This window comes from Rattus rattus, chromosome 6 (genome assembly GCF_011064425.1).
Source record: "Rattus rattus isolate New Zealand chromosome 6, Rrattus_CSIRO_v1, whole genome shotgun sequence".
Classification (NCBI taxonomy): Eukaryota; Metazoa; Chordata; class Mammalia; order Rodentia; family Muridae; genus Rattus; species Rattus rattus.
This window is the reverse complement of record NC_046159.1, coordinates 88,099,559-88,121,013: the sequence shown is the minus strand read 5'-3', so window position 1 is coordinate 88,121,013 and position 21,455 is coordinate 88,099,559. Positions and strand designations below refer to the sequence as shown.

General features: G+C 43.6%; 1 protein-coding gene across 2 annotated transcripts in view; it reads right to left on the bottom strand.

Annotated features, from left to right (window-relative positions):
- Window positions 1–21,455, bottom strand: part of Jazf1 (JAZF zinc finger 1) — a 300,528-nt gene that overhangs the window by 177,294 nt on the left and 101,779 nt on the right. The window lies entirely within an intron of this gene.

The following is a 21,455-nucleotide window of genomic DNA, read 5'->3' as shown; positions in this document are numbered from 1 at the left end:
GTACCAGAACTGAGCAATTTATTCTGTTTTTCTTTTGATGCTTTCAGCAACCGGAAAAGCAAGTGAAAATGAGTTTAACCCTTAAAAAATTTTTTTGACACAGAGGTCAGCAGCCTTGAATGAGGTGAGACAAGTGCCTGGCCTGGGGCGCAGGAAGGAAGGAGGAAGGCTTGGAGAAGGGTGAAAATTAGGGGACATAAATGAAGCTCATTTGTTTTGCCTCTTCAAAGAAGGCAAGGCCAGGCAGGAGGCAGGGTGGAGGCATGGGGGTAGATATGTGGCTAAATGCCTCCAGCTTCCCAGTCAACTCTCTGGGCAGCCTGACTGCTTCCTATCTTCCTCACAAGTCAGCCTGTGCAGAGCCATGGAGGGGATGCTGTGTGCAAGGAAACATCCTAAGGGAGGGCGAGGAAAGGGTCTACCGAGCCGAGATCAAGCTATGCCCTCGTGCTCTGCCTGGACTGTGGGTCATTCTGCTCATTCTACTCACGATCAGAAATGACTCTGAATCAAGTTCCAAAAGCAATAATGAGTGGGAGAACGAGGGGCCGCCTCAGCAGAGCCGCCTCACAGGACACTTTTACTCGGTTTTTTAAAAAAGAATGTGTTAACTTTAAAACCACAAAGCAGCACTTGCTGGATTTTTGTTTGTTTGTTTTTATTTTTTGTTTTTAAAGTGCAGATTCAGTAAAGAATTTAACAAAAGCATCCAGCAGCATCAGCTTAAGAAGTGAGCTTCTAGTCTTTCCCTTGGGTGAACTGCTATTAGCACTGGGACAGACGTCCTTCTAGAACCTTCTCAAAGTACAAGCAAGCCCAGAGCTAGTGGCACTGGCCTTTGCATCTGCTGTGCCCAGTATGATGCTGGAAGCATTTCACTAATTTCCACACTCCCCAGGAGGAGAAGATTGATCGTGGCCTCCATTTTAATACATGCCTAGGACAAGCCTGGCTCCAGACCTGGGTGGCTAGGCTTTAGATTGACATATTAACACTGGCCTGTGACAAATCATGGAAATGGCTCCTTCTTATGACTGTGCAGCATTACACACAACATACACTCTAAATTTCATTTAATCTCCTCCTATTTGGAAGGATATGTGGCCCAACTTGGCTTTTTTTTTTTTTTTTCTTTTTTACTGGTACAAATGCAGCTATAACAAATTCCCACAGGACAGCAGTAAAACTGTGGTATGAATGAGGTCAAGTGCAGCATGGTCCAGTTTGATCAGGTGCCCCCCTCAGGAGCTTCTGCATCTAACCTTCCAGTCAGAGCGCCAGAAAAGCTTAGACTCTAAAAAGTAGCGGGCATCATCAAGCACTTTGACGCAGACGGTCAGACAGATAGAACCTGCTAGAATACTTTGCTCCCTTGATGGAAATGGAAGGCGCCTTGGAACCCGCAGTGGCTGGTTGTGTTTCTTTTGGGGTAGCTCTTCACTGCAGAGCTGTTTCTCTGCTTCCTACAGGTCTGAGGGAACACTATGCAGTTTGGATATTAACCCTTTACCTGTTACATGTGTTTCACATATTCTCTCCACTTGGCTGTCTACACTTTAATTTTGTTTATAGTTTCTTCCAGCATGAGTTCATGAAACTGAATTTGTTAAACATTTTAAGACTTCAGGACTCCTTGTCATGTTTTTAAAGGCTTTCTCTAGAACTATAAAAATATATTACTTTATTTTCTTCCATTTTAAAGACTTGAAATATAGTGTGTGGTATGAATTAGGGATCTAAATATATATGCATTTTTCCAAAAGACTGCCAACCTGCTCAAGCCTATATTTTGCAGAGCCCATCCTCTCTCTCCTGCTGCTCTGGCCTCTGCTGCTATCACTCTAGGTCCCGTGTGCATGTGGATCCACTTAGGCGCTTTTCCCTAACGTGCTCACAGACCTGCCAAGGCAAGCATTCTCTAACTATGTCTCTTCTTAGAAACATTTCTTTGCCACTCTGCTAATTCACTCCTCCATGTGAACCCTGAGAGAACTCTTCAAGCTTTAACCAGTTCTCTTGAGGCTGTATTGGGACTGCACAGCAGGGTTGCACTAATTTAAGGGAAATGTGTTACAATAGCAAGCCTATTTACTACTGTGTTCATCGGTAAAGCTCCATCCTTGCCTCATGTATAATTTAATTTGTTTTTATCTTGTATTTTTTAGAATGTGATACAATTGGTAAAGGTTTCTTTTGCATATTGTTATAAATTTGACTAGAGCTATTATACGGGGAAATACTAATTTTCGTTGCTTCATATGCTAATGAAGGCTCAATCTTATTAGAAATCTATTGGATATGGCTTGAATGAGTTCCCCCAAGGTTCATGTGCTAGAGCCTGGTTCTCAGTGTTGTGAGGATGGGTGGTGAAATCTTTTGTTGTTGTTATTAAGAGCATATATTGGTTTTATAAAGCACTGAGCACTACTGTGATATTTGTGTACCTATATAAGGTACTTAGATCATATCCCCCATTATCTATTTTTATCTTCTCTACCCCTCCCCGAGTCCTTTTCTTCTTTCCATACTGTCTTTTCTCTATTTTAAACTTTTATTAAAATTCTAGGTTCTGCATATGGACAAAACATGATATTTGCCCTCTAAAGCTGACTTACTCCTTTTAACATGATGACATCTAGTTCCATCTATTTTCCTTCATTCTCTTTATGATGTATTAATACTCCGTCATGGAGTGTGTGTGTATATATGTATATATTTCTTCCTCCATTCACCCACTGATAGATACCTAGGCTGATCCACAGCTTGGTTCTTGAGTAGGAGTAGTGAATGCAGGAGTGCAGCCATCTTTATAGTATATGAACTTATATTTCTTTGGATACATGACAGCCCTAATTGCAGTTTTTGGAGGACCCATTATAACTGACTAATTTACATGGAAGGTGAGGCAAGACAATTAGCTTAATTGCTGCTCACAGGAAGGACTGGTCTAGTTCTGGAGTTAGCTCATAGAAAAGTAAGTCACTATGAAAAGAGAAAGTCCAGTTCCCAAATTCCTGATATTCTGCCTCTTGGCTGATCCCTCCTGCATGTGTTTTCACCACTGCAATGTCACCCACAATGAGGCCCTCACCAGAGTTCAAACAGGCTGGGCAACCTTGATCTTTCAATCTCTAAAGCCAGCAACTGAACAAACCTCTCTTCTTTATAAAGTACCAAGCCTTGGATGTTTTGCTACAACAGCACACCATTCATTGGTCCTGACATATCCCATGTAGAGATGGACAGATGGGTTTTAGTCTTCTCTGCTATTAACATAATGAATTGCACTGATATCCTAATGGTACACTACCCTTGTCTTCATGGATTAACTTACCATGTCGTGCACACTGTTCTTTTAGTACGTGGGTACTTGGTGTGCATCTAGGTTAAGAAGTATGACAGTTATGTCTGCTTTAGGCTTTCTCATTTGGCTTGGGTTATAACAGTTAATCTTGCTTGGACTAGGCCTAGACATTTCCTTGCTTTCTCTTTGCTTTGGAGACATCCAAATTGAGAGTAACAAAATTTGCTCTCACTAGGGAGGCACTTTTCAAGAATTAGATGGCAGATTGAGAGATGGAGAGGTACCTTAATTCTGAGGTTATTTTCTCTTCATGTGATACAGCTTGAGTCAATTGTTCAACCTATTAAAAATTCCAAGTTCTTTACTAAGATGATGCATGGGTAGGAAATTAACATTAACCTCTTGGTATCTCCCCTTTCCCTGCGACAAGCTTGAAGAGCTTCCTGGCATGGAGCTATAGTCCCAAAGAGAGGTTTTAATCTTCCGTTTAAGTCAGTGTTGGGTTTTGTCCTCATTCCTGTTTCTATAACTTCAGATGTACATCTGTTTCTTATATCACTTGTCACTCACTTTGTTGCACTTTTCCTTACACCTTGATTCACATGCTCAGAACTGCTGGGAACAGATGAACTGTGATAGTCTTGTAGGTGACTTTAGGCTACACTTTGTGCCCTGTGGGCATCTCTGGTTGTACTTGCTGGCTTCTCTAGATAGCATTCTCACTCATGCTGGCTTCTCTATGCAGTGCTCTCACTGTCACTGGCTTCTCTATGCAGTGCTCTCTTCTAAGAGTCTGTCATATCAAACAACCTCCTCTTGAACTTGAGTTACAAAACATGTTCACACAAAAGCTTATAAATGAATTATTATTCATAACAGTCAAAAAGGAGAAACAGTCCACATGCCAACTGTGGGTGAATGCATAAACAAAATGTATCTCCTTGCTCAGTGGGCTGGAGGAGCTCTGCTCATACATGCTGCAGGATGGCTGCACCCTGACAACATAGCATCAGAAGAACCCGACACACAAAGCAACACGCAGGTTACAGAGAAGCATGAAGAATGCTATTCCTTGTCTCAATATTCTCCACACTTCACTTCTGACACTAGGTGTGCTCTTTCCTGCACTCAAAGCATCTAGGCAGCCCTCAGTTGTGCGTTCAGTTCCCTTATAGCTGTGGCCCAAGCCAGCCAGTCCCACAGGCTCGGGCTCTGACCCCATTCTGCACACCAGAGAGTGGTTTTAACTGGTTGGCTCTAAACTAAAGGTTCTTATGACCCTTCTATGCTTTTGAATATGTGTTAGACTGACCCAGAAAAGTCTCTTACTTTACCCTTTTTAACAAAGACTATTATCTCAGGAAGAGGCCGCAAGGGGCTGTGGAAGGAGCGGAGCGTCCGTACCTCGCAGGTGCAGCCATCAGAGCAGCTGCAGCTCTCCAGAAACTGCTGAGTGCACACAACTCTCTCAGAGGGACTGGCATGGAGGCCTCGGCAGGCAGCCATCGCCCAGCACTGAGCAACGCTCTAGCTTCTCTCCCTGCAGCTTGGGAACAGATGTTAAGTCCCTAGTTTCTAATCATGGCTTAGTCTCCAGGTGACACACTCTGTCCAGGAGGCAGAAAATAGGTTTAATGGTTGCCAGGCTTCGTGGGGGACAAGACGGGGTGCCTGACAACAGGAAAGTCCTCATGTTAGTGTTATGACTGCATAACTCAACAAATATACTCAAGCCACTGGACTGCACTTTGGAAGAGTAGATTTTATTGTATCTGAATTGGACATCATGCAGCCATAGCAATGACAGTTATAAAGAAAATGTGAACTCTGCCTGGTGTGATCCTTTGGAAATGTACAGAAAACTTTAATGTGGCCTTGTCCATAACTAAGTTTTGTATCAAATGGATACTTCACAAGAGTATGTTGAGTAAAAAGGGAATTCTAAACACACTCGTTATGTCATGTTTGTTAAGAATGCCTACCCGAAGGGTCTTCTGTGACAAGCTATCGTAGTAGACAGCACGTCTCCCCACTTCTCCCCAACACACTGGCTTCCGCAGCCTCTTCTCCAGCTCTTCCATGCACTCTTTACAGCCAGTGTGCTTCTGTGAAGTCACCTCCCCAGTGTACACAGCTCTTAGACAGACCTGCTCTAACAGTTGGAGTTGACGCAGTCCATCGATATTTAAGGACTGCAAATAAGAACAATTATAATCAACTAGTAACTCCAAGTATAGCAAAAGTCACAAGGAAATAAACAACATCTAAAGCTGATTTGGAGCGGCCTTAGAAACCCTCTTGTGTGATTTACTGACAGAAGCTCAACACTTTAGAGTGCCATAGTAAAAAATGAAAAAGGAAAATAAAAGCTTTTGCAATTTTCTGTTTACAAGTCAATACACTGAACCTGTAATAAATTGAAACTGTTCCTCATGTGATGTTTAAAGACAGAAAAAAAAACATTAACCTTGTGCATATGTCTTATATTCAGGATCATTAATGAAAAGCCAGAATGTTTAATTTACTCTGATGTTTTTTCCTTCTGTCATTTTTGTACGGTTAACAGGATCATAACTTAACTGAGTCATACATTGTAAATGAGTTAGCTATATTATTCTCTCCTCTTGGTAATTGGACCACCCTTCCCAAAGACTCCTATAAACCATTTAACTGAGAGCAGCAGTGAACTACTTGTCTTTAAAAGTAAAGGCTCAAGACCCTGAACAGATGAGCGCCAAGGAAACTGCATGCCTACTGCTCCTGCTTCTGCTTATCTGACTTGATTTGATAACCAAGGATTAAATGGTAGGCATACAAATCTACCATAAAGCACTCCGTGTGTGTGTGTGTGTGTGTGTGTGTGTGTGTGTGTGTGTGTGTGTGTGTGTGCATGCACATGCCATGCCATGCCATGTGTAGAAGTGAGAGTTCAAGCTTGGGCATCGTCTTCTTCCATACTGTTTGATAGTGTCTCTCTGCTGCATGCATCAGGCTAGCTGGCCTGGAGCTTCTGGTGATCCTCCTGTTTCTACCTCCCATCTCCTGAGACTACAGACACTTCTGCTGCTGTGGCGTCCAGTCTTCACACACATCCAGGAGACTCAGACACAGCTTACCAGGCTTACACAGTTCCACTTTATCTACTGACCTCTCTCCAGTCTATAGAAAGCTCTGGGACCAACTTCTGTGGTCCTTGTTTTTGATAAGAGCAAAGGAGGTATGCATGTCACATGTGAGTTCTGTGAGCTAGAACCTGCTGATGGGTTCTCAAACCATCTGCATAAAAGATGAAGCCATTGAGACAAAGAAGGGTAGGTATATTTCACACACTAAAAAAAAAAAACAAACCAAACCTCCTTTGGGTCTTTGTCTTTCATGAGTAGTAAGTCAAAACATACTTACCCAGGGTGCTAAATTAAGCCTGCAAAAAAATCACACCAAGAATCAGACTATGACACATACCGATGAGGGATCATTTTTACCCAAAGAAACAATGGCAGGTGATTGGCTTTTTCAAATGTTGTCCGAGCACTGGACTTGATAGTTTAGCCATTTTTTGAGTATAGAATCCAACAGTGACAGCTATGCCCACTGTGCTAGTTTGCTATCTGTTACTATGATAAACACCATAGAACGTCTGTACTATTAATCTGTAGTGATAACTCTCCCTCCCTCTCACCCTTCGTAACTGTAGCTCTGTTTCCATGATTATTGCTGCATTTTACTCTATTATTATTATTTACTTCATTGCTGCACAGTACTCCACTGGAGTAGCCTCGCTCAGCCTGGAGCTGTCTTGTTTCACCAACCACAATGCCTCAGGACTTAGCAGTGTTGTTCATCAAAGGGTTTGCTTCTTTTAAAGGCTCTGTTCTCTTCCGTTTACACACAACCTCTTTATCTACTCATCTTCACAGATGTGTTTGTGATGCTTCCCCTTATCAGCTATTGCACATAATGCTACAAAGAGTATGGGTGCACATATTTCCAAAACAATTTTGATCTTTTGGATATACATGCAGATATGAAACCACTCTGTCACAGATAACATTGCAATTTCAATTTTGTTTTGTTGAAGAACCTGTTTTCCACAATGGTGTGTTTCTGTTTTTGAAGAACTGTTTTCCAAAGTAGCTGGACCTCTTCACATCCCTCCAGTGGTATGCAAGGGTCCCCACTTCTCCGAATTCTTGGCTGCTATGTTTTGGTCATCCTCATGAATGTGACGTGATGGCTGACTGAATTTGCAGTTTGTTACAGATGATGGAGGTGAAGGTCTTCTGTGTGCCTGCTGGTCACCTCTCATCTTTGGAGAGCCATCTGTCAGGTCTTTGCTTGGCCCTGGAGATGTCTCCCCCAACCCACACACTACCTTCTCATCCCTCTTTGGCTGTTTTAAAACTTTATCTAACTTCCTTTTGTTGTCAGTGCATTCGATATCATCTCCAAAAGTCACCAAAACACAATGTCTTAAAGCTTTATGTTTATGACGTCATATGTTTTAGTCTTACATCTGTTGACGTTTTATTTACTTACTTGCTGCTTTGCTGGGCATTAAGCACTGGACAGCACACTTGCTGGGCAGTGACTCTGCCACTGCACTGCAGCCCAGCCCTTGACTTGTTTTTAAACATATAAAGAAAATTATGAAAAACTGACACTCTGTCAGAACCCTTGTTGAGAGAGCTGATTCACTATATCTGCTATTTCCACTCTCAACTCCTGTTTCTAAATTTAGTAAACTGGTTTAGGTAAGACTAAAATGATTACACAGGAAGCAGTCATCTTTCAGGGGTGCATCCAGGAAAGAAATTATAATATTTATGCTACTAGATAGCAAAAGAAAACAATACATAAAACAGTATCTTCACAATTCTTATTAGTGAGGAAATAAGCCAAAGATCTTCAAAAGGCTGCAACAGATTTCAATTGGAGAATAGGCTGAAATAAAATGGTGTTCTTACTTTCATTCCACCAACCATTGGATTTTAAGCAAAACAATGGAATGGAGTGAGAAGAGACACCATAGGCTGATCCATTCACAGTGAGAAGATACCAGAGGTCAGAGGCCCTGCCTCCCTCAGTTTTCTGACGCAGCCAGCAGCTTGACATTCATCTTTCCCTTTCACTCACGTTGTCATGGGAGACCGACAGCTCTGCAGCAGTGGTAGTGTGGGGTAGCTCCTACTGTAAGGGAGCATACAGGTGTCAACAGTGCAGAGATGCACAGCGCATGTAGAGCAGCACAGGTAACTGACAAGACAATAACTGTACACATGGCCTTGCTGGTGTAGTAGAGCTGGCCCCAACAAGAAGCAAACAAAAATACATAATTTATATCAGTTTTCCAGCTTTAATGCTCTGGCTTTCCTCACTTCCTTCTAGGTATGGTTTTGATTGCTGCTCCAATTTAATTGAACCTCTCATGTATTGATCTCTGTAATTTTCTTGTGGATTTTCTTAGACAGAGGTTTAAGAGCACAAACACAAGTCACATTCAAACACAAGTTAGATGGGCAACAGGATTTGAATAACTGCTTGGATTGGTAGCTGTAAACCTGCTGTTCCAGCTCTGACAAGAGCGCCTTATCTGGGCACACCCGCCCACTCTGGTCTGCCTGAAGCTAGTGCCCTCTGTCTGCACGGCCAGAGTGGGGACAGCTTTCTTTGTGGAAAACATGAATGGGTGTGCATTGCACACTGGCTATTACATCCACTTTTGTGCAGTTTTTGTAAATATAATAGCTTTGTACACTTTTTACAAATGTATTAATTTCATGATGTTAGGAAGTAGAGAATGTGCCAAGCAGGAGCACAGGACTTCCTATACAGGACTTACTTCCTACACAGGACTTCCTACACAGGACTTCCTACACAGGACTTACTTCCTACACAGGACTTACTTCCTACACAGGACTTACTTCCTACACAGGACTTACTTCCTACACAGGACTTACTTCCTACACAGGACTTACTTCCTACACAGGATTTCCTACACAGGACTTACTTCCTACACAGGACTTACACAGGACTTCCTACACAGGACTTCCTACACAGGACTTACTTCCTACACAGGACTTCCTACACAGGACTTACTTCCTACACAGGACTTCCTACACAGGACTTACTTCCTACACAGGACTTCCTACACAGGACTTACTTCCTACACAGGACTTCCTACACAGGACTTACTTCCTACACAGGACTTCCTTCCTACACAGGACTTCCTTCCTACACAGGACTTCCTTCCTACACAGGACTTCCTTCCTACACAGGACTTCCTTCCTACACAGGACTTCCTTCCTACACAGGACTGGTCACCATTGCTGCTTTTGTGATGAATTGTTTACGATCTTCATCTTAGAGTACGGACTTAAATAATACTATTTAGTACTATTCAGCCTTTCCATTTGTTACTAATATTGTGACTTTCAGTGGCCTTGCCCAAACATGATTTATTGCTTGGGAATATCTTTTGCTCTGTGCAGGACAATTTGACTTTTATGAAGAATTGTAATTTACCGTAACTGATTGTTACTTGTAACTTAGATAACCTTTCTTAGTGCAGAAACTTTTTCCTCCCACAGTCAGCTTTGGGAATACTAAGGTAAAGGCTTTCATCCTCTGCCTCCTGTTTTCTTCTTGGCCTCCATCCTCCCTTTTCCTTGCTTGTGTGACTCTTATTGGGTTATTCCATTTATATAAAAGTGTAGGTGTCTCTCATTACTTTTAAATATTGATTAAATAAGAGGATTTTTATAGAAAAGAAAGCAAACATGCTACAAGAAAACAAACATTTGCTTCCCAGAACATATATCCCAACACACATTTAAGTGTGTTAAATGAGACTTTCAGCAGTGTCTTTCACAATCAACACCATTTATTTATAAAGTCTTCCCTACTGGCTCTGGCATAAAGCTAAGCCCTCTGTAGTTATAGAGGCCATGTGGACAAAAATGCAGGAATAGTGAGACTAGTCCTGTGTCTTTTATGACCAATTCCTGGGTACTTCACTAGTTCCTGACAGCCCTATTACCTGGCAGTCATCCTGCACAGGAAAAAGCAAACGGACTGCCCGTCAGCCTCCCGCTGCGGGGCCTGTGCCACCCAGGCCCTGAGAAGCCTCTTGGACACTGGCTGACAGGACTGCTCCTTGTGGTTTGTGTGCACATGTTCTGGCCACACCAAAGTCCCTTGTAAATATTTCTACTGTTTCCTTTTAGGAAGCCCAGGCTTGATATAAAATGTGGTTCTCTCATGCTTGAGGCCATTAGGGTAAATGCTGGTGTATCCCCACTTAAAGATCGAAGGCAGGAAGACAGGCAGACTCTAGACACAGTCTGCCTCTCTTCCTGCCATCTGGTTAATGTAGGACTGGCTGCTGGGAGAAAGGGGAGGGTGAGAGCCCAGGAGTCCAGCAGAAGGGAAGGGCTGGCATTGTAGAGTCACCTCGGGAATGAGGTGCACCCCCTCCAATGCGGCTGTTGGGCTGCAGACTCTGCATTTTCTGTTCAAGTCCCCCAAATCAGTGCTGGCAGAGTGCTACATGGTATTTATCCAAGGTGTAAACGTGAAATAAACAATTTTAAAAATTAATTGAACATCCTTAGAGTCTGTGTATTTTATGTCAAGACTTAAAAATTTAAAGTTAAAATTTTCCTCACTAATCCATAGCAATGGGCTCCTCCGGTGCTCAGTCCCACTCTGTTACACGCATTCCACATCACTGAACACCCGCAAGACTTCTCTGCTTCGTTTGCTTCCCTGATTTAAAAAACAAAGCCCCTCCAATTGCTCTCCATGGTTTGTCATTGTCTCTGACCTCCCTACCCGGCACTCAAGCCCCCACAGGGGCAGCTATGCACCGTGTCCAACCCAGCCTCTGCAGACACTGCGAGGCTCCTGGGAGAAGGCCTCTGGCTCAGCCGCTGTGCTAGTGTCTTTCTGCTCTTCCCAACAGTTCCTGAATTTCCATGTGGGTCCACTGAAACATCTTCTCTTTTCAAGATTCCCCCAAATAAATGAATGTGGGGGTATTAATAGCAAATACTTAATTATTTTAAGTTTAATTGCATTAACTTAATTAATATACATTACTTTATAATAATATTATTATAGTTTATCATTTAGTACACAGATTGAAACTTGCACAAAGGTGAGGCTGTTTGCCCCGTGGACGCACTGGGAATGGGTGGGATGCCTGGGCTGGGAAGGTGCCCAGCAGTAAGGATTTGCTGACTCAATGACAGTGTCTATGGAAACCTGAGTGAAAGCTTGTTTTCCTCACAAATATGTTTTCAATAAATCATTTTTTTTCCAAAATAGGGTGTTACAAACTCACAATTCTCCTGTCTCAGACTTCCTAAGGGCTGGGACTACAGGTGGTTCCTACAACCAACAGAGGTACAAACGATCTCATTCCCAAGCATGCAATTTGATACATACAATGTAACCCACACAGTAGACAGGCTGCACAGCTCAGAAATACTAAGTGACATGTGTGAGGACCCAGCTCAAGTGTCAGTGTGCTGTCCCCCTTTCCCTTGGGTTTTAATGTTCCATCACAATAGGACATTTTCTGTTGGATCTTGCAGTTACACTCAAACCTGTTCTCTGCTTTTGTTATCTCCTCTTTGTGAACAGAAAAACAAGAGGCAGTTTCCTCATTACAGCATTTTCTGAAGCCCCTGCCAGAGCATCATAAGCAGGGCCTCCATACTATGTAGTGAGTTACTGGAGGTAGGAGAGAAGGGATGCAGGTGTGACCTGGGGAATCTCTCTTTAAAGCTAACCTGGTGCATGCAATAGACCAAGGTGTGACAACAGCAAGGAACAGGCCCCCTCAGTGCTACCCCTGGGAGTGCAGGTCTCTAACAGATAAAAGAGAGACTCAAAGTCAATGCTACACTTTGGGGAGCTGCATTTCCTGAACTATTCAGAAGAGGAAATGAATATTATCTGAACGAGAGCAAGAAAGTTCACAGAAGGCATTGCAAACATTTTTATACTCAAGGAATAGAAGTAAAAAACTAGTGGGTTAAATTCAAAGCACACATAGTTCCTTTAGTCTGGAAAGTTCTCTTGTATATGCTTGGCACAAGTCACTCTTTGGACCCACCCCCTGCCCCCACATCTTCACCATCAAAATGACTATGCCCCTTGCCTCATTCTTGGTCCTAGGTGCCACGACTCAAGAACTAGTTGTACTGTGACGATTCCAAATATACCCATCTCTAAGTTAGAAACTACCTCTACTATTCATGGTTGTTGTTTTTGGTTAGCACACAAAGAAAGAGTTTCTATGTAACATTTACATACCTTCAGATCATTGTACTTTGCTCACTTTACCACCCACCTCTACAACTCTTTACTAACAGGTACATGCCGAAATGTTTGTTGGGCTTTAAGCAGACATGATTTTGAGCTGTTTTAGAGCATGCTGAAAAATAAATTCACTAAATTCTTTCTGGAACATGTGAAAAATTACAGACGTGGCAGCACAGTGAGGTTTCAAAGGTTATTGTAACAGCACTTAAAATAAATGTTTTCCTGGGTTCCACATGTGCTCATCTCTATGACACTCCCAGGGGTTTCTACTCTGCACTCTGCTTTAGACAGCAGTACAGTCCCGGGTCTGATCACAGTTGCTAACTCTACTGAGCACCTACTGCTGTGCCAAGCACAGTGTCCCACTTAAGCATCTTATGGATTACGAGTGCAGGCCGGGAGGTGGGGACGCCTGCAGTGCTAGATTCCCAGGATGCATATGTGAAGGCACAGATGTCTACATTGGGAACTGCAGTGTGGGGAGGCAGAGGCAGTCAGATCTCTGGAGCTCACTGGCTGGCCAGCTAGGCCAAATGGGTGCACACCAGGTTCAGTAAGAGACCCTGCCTCAAAAATAAGATGGAGAGCTCCTGAGGGAGACACCGGAACCTGGTCTCTACCTCTGCACACACCTACTAAGCCACTGTACTGTGAGACCCTCTGGGAAACTAGAAGAAACTGCAACTGTTGTCTACTAGTGATTGGTTTAAGGCTCAGGACACAGTTAGTGCTGGTTTAGAGCTGCCTACTTACTTACCACTTCATTTCTTGTTCCTTGGCTTAGCTGCATTTTTTTTTAATTAATTTCCTTCTAAAGTACATTGTTTGGGCCCACCCTTCCCTGCTGTAGCTCAGAGGGTTGGCTCAGGGGCTTCCACATGTGCCCCCTCCCCAGCTAGAGCTCCCTCTGGGACAGTGACCTGATCCATACCTTCATTTTCAGAAGAAACAGCACACAGTGACAGTCTGACTGCAACACTCTGAATGCTGGAGACATGGCTTCCTGGTTCTCTGCTTCTGTAATCACAGTTGTTAGCTGCCATGAACTCTTAGCTGCCATGGTCTCCAAGCACCAAAGTCCTCTTGCTATCTCCAAGCTCTACTGTGTACACATAGGAAAGGATGAATTTTAAATTCTTAACCTAGAATCTGGGGTAAAGTGACTGCTGTGCAGGTATGAGGCCCTGAGTTCTGATCTGCAGAGTCCATGCAAAGCCAGGGGTAGCAGTTTTGAAGGAGGCAGGTACAGATATGTGTCCCAGGGCCTCACTGGCCAGCCAGCTGAAAAGGTGAACTTCAGGTACAGTGAAATACTCCATCTCAAAAATAAGGTTGCCAGAAATAGGGAAGACATCTAACATTGCCCTCTGCCCTCCACATATACACCACATGTACATAGCACATACAAATGACACACAGAGAGAAGAACATGGTCTGCGATTTGCTGTGTGTTCTCAATCTGAGGGTGTCCTCTAGTCATTTCTGCAAGCCCCGCTGTTCTCCATGTCTCAGCTTCCACATAGTCCCATCTGCTTTTGCTCTGCAGCACTACGTTCTGGAGAGTTGTTCAATTTTATCTTCTAATTTGATTATTCCCCTGGTTCTGTCTAATTTACAATTAGCTACCTACCACTTTTTAAGTTCTGTATTTTATTTATATGTAGTACTGTCTTTTGCAAACGTCCACGCTGGTTTAATACTTTGCTCCACAGGCATATATCTGCTCTCCCACTTAGCCAACAGCCAATGTCTTTGTGTCTGATGGCCTCACATGTGTGGCCTTAGGAGACCGACTCTGGAGACAGCCTTTCATGGTGACTTGTTTTCTTAGGCTTTGAGATTTTAACTGGATGCTAACCGAGAAACTCTGTGAGGGTTTTTAATGTTCGGATTAAGGGAGGCTCCTCCACAAAGGATCTGCCATTGCTTCTGTTTGATGGCCAGATTCTTAGCTGAACTGAATGTTTTCCTGACCACTCCATTCAGCCCACCCTTCCTTTACAGCAGTGCGAATTCCTGCTGCAAATCCACCAGCTGCTCCAAGCTTATACACTTTCTAAAGATGCTGCTGTTGCTGCCTCCTCTCTTCCTCCTCTTCTTCATCTTCCTCCTCCACACATTTTTAGGTTAAAGACAGACAGAAGGGATTGTAGCTCTTGAGGTCTAGTTCCCCAGTAGGAGGCGTCTCTGCTGGCTGTGCAGCCCATCTGGGGTGGGCCTGTAGCTCACTCCTTCTGTGGTTCAGGGGTTATAAAGCCCTAAGCATGTTCAGGGAGAAGACAGCTTCCTGCCCTAGGCTTACCTCCCTAGGATCTGCCATATCACTGTCTTGTCAGGTGACAGTGCAGTGTGAGAGAAGTCTGGATCCATTGGTCCCTGCAAGTCTGTAAAGTTCGTAGATTTGGAAATCTACCCTGTGCTTCAGTGTTTCAACTTGAAGAGTGAAAACAGAAAAGTCCTTGCCTCTTTTATGGGCAGTGTGAAGTTGATACATACAAGGCATGTCGGCAGTAGAGAGTGTCGTCACCACCATTACTGTCCGATTGTAGCATCGTGATGAGACCTCACAGTGCTGGGTCCTGTTCTACAGTATGCTCTCATTCATTACCATGTTGTAAAATCTAGGTCTGCAAAGTTTCACTTTATATTAACATTTCTGCTAATGCATTCATTTTATGAAGCTTCCATTTAAGTACACAAAGCACATACAAGTATGTATAATGATGAATGGCAGACACGCCATAGCAACCTACTCTCCTGAGCTAGGACCAGGAAGAGGGACACAGAGAAGTTACAAACCAAACTAGTGTCTATTGTGTAGCAGAAGGAGTCAGTAACCTTCAAGCGTGAAGGTAAGTAAATACATGGCATGTTAAAGGAGAAAGGATTGAGTCATTGCCCCTTCTCTTACTAAGGCTGTGCAAGACTGGGAAGATGGATAAGAGGCAGAAGGCTTTTAAGTCCCAGAGTGGCCTTCACAGGAGAAGATCCAACAACTACTTTTTATAATGTAAAAGGCCATATAGCCACATGTATAGTCAGAGAGAGGCGCCTTTTGTAAGGTGGGTGGAGTATTTCTTGATGTTAATATGTGCACATTTATAAAATGTCAAATCATTCTATTTATCACAAACACAGTTTTAAGTGCTCAGCTTACACTGCCAGTGTAAACATCCTGCAAGAACGATGGCCTCCTGTTGATTTGCACATAGCACCATTTTGCTGTTCTTAACAACAGAAGGAACGCATTTGGCCAAATTAGGATTTGGGGTCATGGCAGTTAAGGATGTATGATCACTCAACTCAAATTTCACCCTAGTTGCTTTTAATACAGACTGGACTCTCAACCATGATCCATGTGAGTGCCATGTTAGGCCTTGCCAGCAGAGGGCACTGGGGGGACATGGCTGTGGCTCCTTCCCTGGCTTGCACCACCAGCTTCACCTTCCCTGAGAGGGCAGCACATGCCCATGATGCAGGGCTTCACTGAGAGTCATCACTTCTCTACCTCCACTGCGACACTGGATGTTTATAAGCTCTAGGTCACGGGCTCACTTGACTTGTCCCCAGCCACAGCCTGCGCATCTTTCAGAGTTGTTTCCTAGGAGTCTGGCAAATGTGGAGCAGCTGTGACTCAGACAGCTGCTGAGTTTCTGCTACCTCCACTGAGCTCCATCCATCTATACTCCTCAAGCAAAACAACCCAGCCTGAGGAAGGACACCATTTGCTCGGTCCTCCCTTCAGTATTTTCTCTTGACTCCAGAGAGAGGGTGCCTCATTCCTAAGCATCTCAACTGTTTCAGCAGTAACGTAACAAATGGAAAGTCCCACAGACAAGATTATTAAAAACATGGCATAAAACTAGCTTCAGCTTGTGTGCATATGAACACAGATAAATCTTGTGCTTAGACCTGGGTCTCCAACTATACATACATACATACATACATACATACATACATACAGACAGACAGACATACAGACAGACATGCATACATACATATGCAAATATTCCAACCACCCAAATCTTAATTATTTTAATGCCAGTGAAGCCAACATTTTGACAAGCCTTTGTTACTGAGGTCTGAACTACCTCTTGGTGAAATGATGGCCAACTGACATGGTCCTCATGAGCTCTGAGCCATGCAATGACACTGGAGAGCATTCCGCAGCTCACTTCACTCTCTTTTTACAACATGAACAGATTCCAAGGTTGACACCTCACCAGTTAAGGGTTTAAGATAATTTAAGTACTTAATACTCTTCCACACCTTGCTGTTTCTTCCTATTACAAAGAAAAACTAATTTTGGTCTATAATTCCAAAATAATGAGTAGACTACTTTACCACCTCTTACTCTAGGCCATCTGATGAGAACTTGAGGATTCTGATTACATGTAACACTATGGGTCACTTACTTACATACTCAGTGACACTGGGGAGCTCAGGGACAGAGAGAAAGCAGAACAGGAACTGTGGTGACTGGATAAGGAAGGAGTAAGGACTCCTCCTCTAACATCCTGGATACTTATTATCTCTCGAATACAGGAGGAAAAGAGAGAGAAAGGGAGAGGTTTGGTAGCTAAAGACAATGAGGACTTTCCCAAGGAGTCACCCTTGTGACCACTTGCCAACATCATCATGTAGATATGCAATGGAGAGCCCCTGTTTGTGGAAGAATCCAAGCATCTTCAATAATGGAATGAAAGGCATCCATTTTGACTTGGGCTGAATCAGAACTAAAATATAGAACAAAACCACCAAGTTATAACACAAAAGTATACAAAGGAAAGAATGTATTCAGTGTGCTCTGTCTGAAGTCTTTCTCCATATTTGTGGATATTGGAAAAAAGCAAATATCTGGGATTACATTCTTCCAGAAATCTGATTCACCACTATGCAAATAATTTGACATTTCAAAAAACGTGTTTTCAGTAACATTTGAGGTTCCCTGAATAAATAGTTCCCAATTTATCCGAGTCTCTCTGACACGAGGAAGGCTTCGGGAACTGCAGATGTTGGGAGGCAGCGTGACGGGTGTTAAGTGTAATGAGTGCACATCACAGAGAAGCACAGCACCTCTCTAGACTCCCAGAAGTGTTCTACTCTTTCTAAAGTTCTTCTAAAAGGCCAAACCAGTCTATGATGATAAGTAACTGACAAGAAGTAGAAAAATGAGGCACCTTGTACATTATCATTCTTTAAAACTACAAATGACTGAGGTAGGCAAAATTTATGTGCATCACAAAAGATATGGAATTAACACTACTTGATGACCAGAAAAACCTGGCCACACATTTCCTTATTTCTTCCATCTTTTAATTTTAAGTAAGTTCACTTCCCACAAAAATTGAAATAATATTTCAAAGCTCAGCATTTTCTGTTAACTGGAGAGCAGGAAACCAACATAAAATTTAAAAGAAGGAAACTATGTAAAAGTCTTACATGAGCAAACACTTTTTCAGTTCTTACTCTTGCCCTGTGAATAGAGAGCAACATTCCTGCAAACTGACCGTGAGCCAGAAGTGCGGGGAGCGGCATCCGCTCACTCAGCAGAGAACTCGTTGTCAGAAAATGGTCTCTAGGCACAACAGCTTTACTACATGGCACACTTCTCACTAACTGATCTCACCAGAAACATTTTGAAAATGGCTAAATGCTTTACAAAGAACACCGACAGAGTCTTGGCATGGGCTGGCCAGGGCTGGGAGAGAGGAAGCATCCACCTTACAACGGTCACCATCCAACCCGACAGCAAGACTAAGTGCCACCTGGTCTCTACTGGGAAAGCACCTGCTTGTTTCCACGTGGCTGGTACAGTCACAGCACAACAGGATGGCTACTCTTGCTGTGTTGTCATTGTTGTTTTAAGATTCTAATTGAAAAAGTCAGACTGTGATTCCCCTCATACTGCAGCCAAAGTTGGACTCAGCTCAATCAGAACCAAGAAAAATTAGCATTTGGAAAATCTAGGTACTCAGGGGCCATGCTCTATTCAAGACTACGTCCATCTGTTCCTGGTCCCCTTTGAACAGGCCTCACCCAGACTGGGAGAGTCTCTGCCAAGCCACTGCCATCGTCAGCTATGTAGAGAAGAAAACGCTAGGTCTGTATTCACTTGGCGTCCCGAGCAACTCTCATTCTCCAGACCACAGAGCAGGAAAGACTGGGTCTGGACAGAGCCCCGCTAGGATAAACAAGCCCTCACAGAATGTGTCCCTGCCTCAGCACTGTCCAGGAGAAGGTAGTGTTCCCTTACCATATTAATTATACCTAATATTTAATTAAAACATAATTTATGAAAAAGCTACTCTCTGGACCTTGTCCTGATCCCGGTGCTCAGTTGCTAGAATCCTACTAACAGCCCTTGAGTATATTAATAAAGCCACATAAAGCGTCTCAGGAGCAGGCTAAGTACAGGAGTACAGAGGCTGACATGTAGACGCCTCTCCATATAGGTGACAGTGAGGAATCACAAGCCTGGGGAATTCTGAAGGAGAAAACAAGCTAGACTCACATACAAACAATCTGTTTTTAACCCACACAACAGCTTCTAACAGCTGCTGGTATTTTCCTTGGAGCTGCAGAAGCCCTGATCTGGGGCCCAGGCCATTGACTGAGTTATCCTTGGGTGCATTTATGGCACAGCACTTGATAGAAACTGGCAAATGCCTCACATTACATGATTAAATTCTGTGAATTCACTCATTACTAAGAAAATCCCAGAGAGCTGGAAATGGACTCAACTCAAAACTCTATAACAGACTACAGACATTGTGGCTCCATCAACGTCACAGCCGACTGTCTGATGGTCACTGTGTGGAATGGCTACCTGTGAACTCAAGCCCATCCATGGGACTGAGAGGCACATGTGCTCACAGTCAATTTCTAATTTAAATCCCACTGCCCTTTTCAGTCCTGTTTTACATTTTGTGTATCTCTTTGACACCAACAGAGGAGAAATGAACTTATCTTCAACCCACCTGGTTTAGAAATAAGACAAGTGGCAGGTTTCCTGGGACACTTGGGGCTTACTTCACAGCACTGAACCATAGAGTTAAGTGTCCTTCCAAATTACAACACACACTAGTCTTGGGAGAAACTGTCTCACTGCCTCTAAGCTCCATTCCTCTGACTTAGCGGCCTAGAGCCTGGAATAAGGCCAGAGCCCAGGCTGCTCCTAGCCGTCACTCTGGACTGCTCTGGCTGCCCTTCTTTTCCTGCAAAGAACACTTTGTAATCCCACCCCCCACACACAGAAGGGGAGGCATCCTGGCTGTAGCAGGAAAGTGGGCTTTCTGTTGTTCTGCCCTGGATGGAGCCTCCCTCACAAACAGCTGGGATCCTTTTCCTTTGTTTGTTTTTAAGCAATTAAAACTGCGCTTGATATCGTTATGGTAATCTCTCCATGCTGTGTTTAGACTAACCTTTCCTTACTTAAGACTTCACCCCTCTATCCCAAAGAAAGAGTACCATCTAGAGGCACCGCACACTTCATGAAAGTGACTTGGCTCTTATGTCTAAAAAAAGCCAAATACTTAGAAAGGAGCTGAGAGCACACATGTGCCATGCTCTCCCTACTTGGGAAGGAGCTGAGAACATACGTGTGGGAGGAGTTGAGAACACACATGTGCCATGCTCTCCTTGCCACTGCTTCCTGTCTACACAGAAAAGAAGAAAAGCTTCTAGATATTGGTGAGGATTTTATAAATTGCTGCTTAACAAATGTTTTTTGAAGATATATTTGGACTATCCACAGAAAGCAGATGTTTCTGCAAGCATTCCCCCAACCCAGCCACTGCACCCCCCAGTGTGATTATGCCCACCATCTGGCTCTTGGGCAGGCTACCACTTAAGAATGTTCCAAAATCCTCCAACTCCTGCTACACTTTAGCAGATTTCCCCTCTCCCACACCTTGTCCCAAGGGTGAATCGAAGGGCTTTGCAGCAGGAAGTCAGCTAGGAGGAGGCCTTGGCCTTCCAGCAGCAGAGAGGACCACAGCAGAGTGTGAAGGTCTCAGGAACAGACCAATTCTCGGCACACCACTTGGCCGCAGAGCCTACAATTTCATAAGGGCAAGGCTTAGTTCTTACTATGTCCTGAAGCGCCAAGGTCCTCCAAAATCCCCCATTAAAACATGAGCTCCTCAAGGGCAGGCACACTGAGAGGTTTTATTCGTCTTTGTGGCCCCAGCACCAGTGTACTGCAGACACACCATAAATCCGATTGGCTGGAATGCAAGCTCTGAATATCTTCGTGGGAACGAGGCCATGACCAGCAGGCATCTTAACTGGAACTGGCTGCCAGGTAACAGCAAGATAAACACAGCAGCCACCCAGCATGGATTTGGGTGTTCTTCCCTTTGAGCTACGCAATGCAGTGTGCTGAGCACCAGCAGTTGGGATACGAGAGCCACTGAGGAGCCCCTGAGAGAGCATTCAATGCACAGTGAAGGGTGACACCGCATCACACTGAAAAGACACACAGTCGAAATCAAGGCCCCCGTTACAGTTTTAAATACCAGCACAAAGGCAGACCTTGAGTGGACACCGTTTATGGCTACAGTCAAATTCTTCTGAAAATCCTGTCTTGACTACACCTCAAAAATCTTTAATCCTCCTCACAAACTTTTACAACTGAACTTTTGCTTTTCTTTCTCACTCAACTATTGGAAAGGGTTTTAAAAAATAAAATAAATATATTAATATACAAAAGTTAATACTCTTCATAAAAGTATTTTTAACCCAGCTCTCAATCTGCCAAGATGTCAGGGTGGCCGTTCATTCACCATGTGCCACCCACAGACCCATGGACAGACCTTCCAGT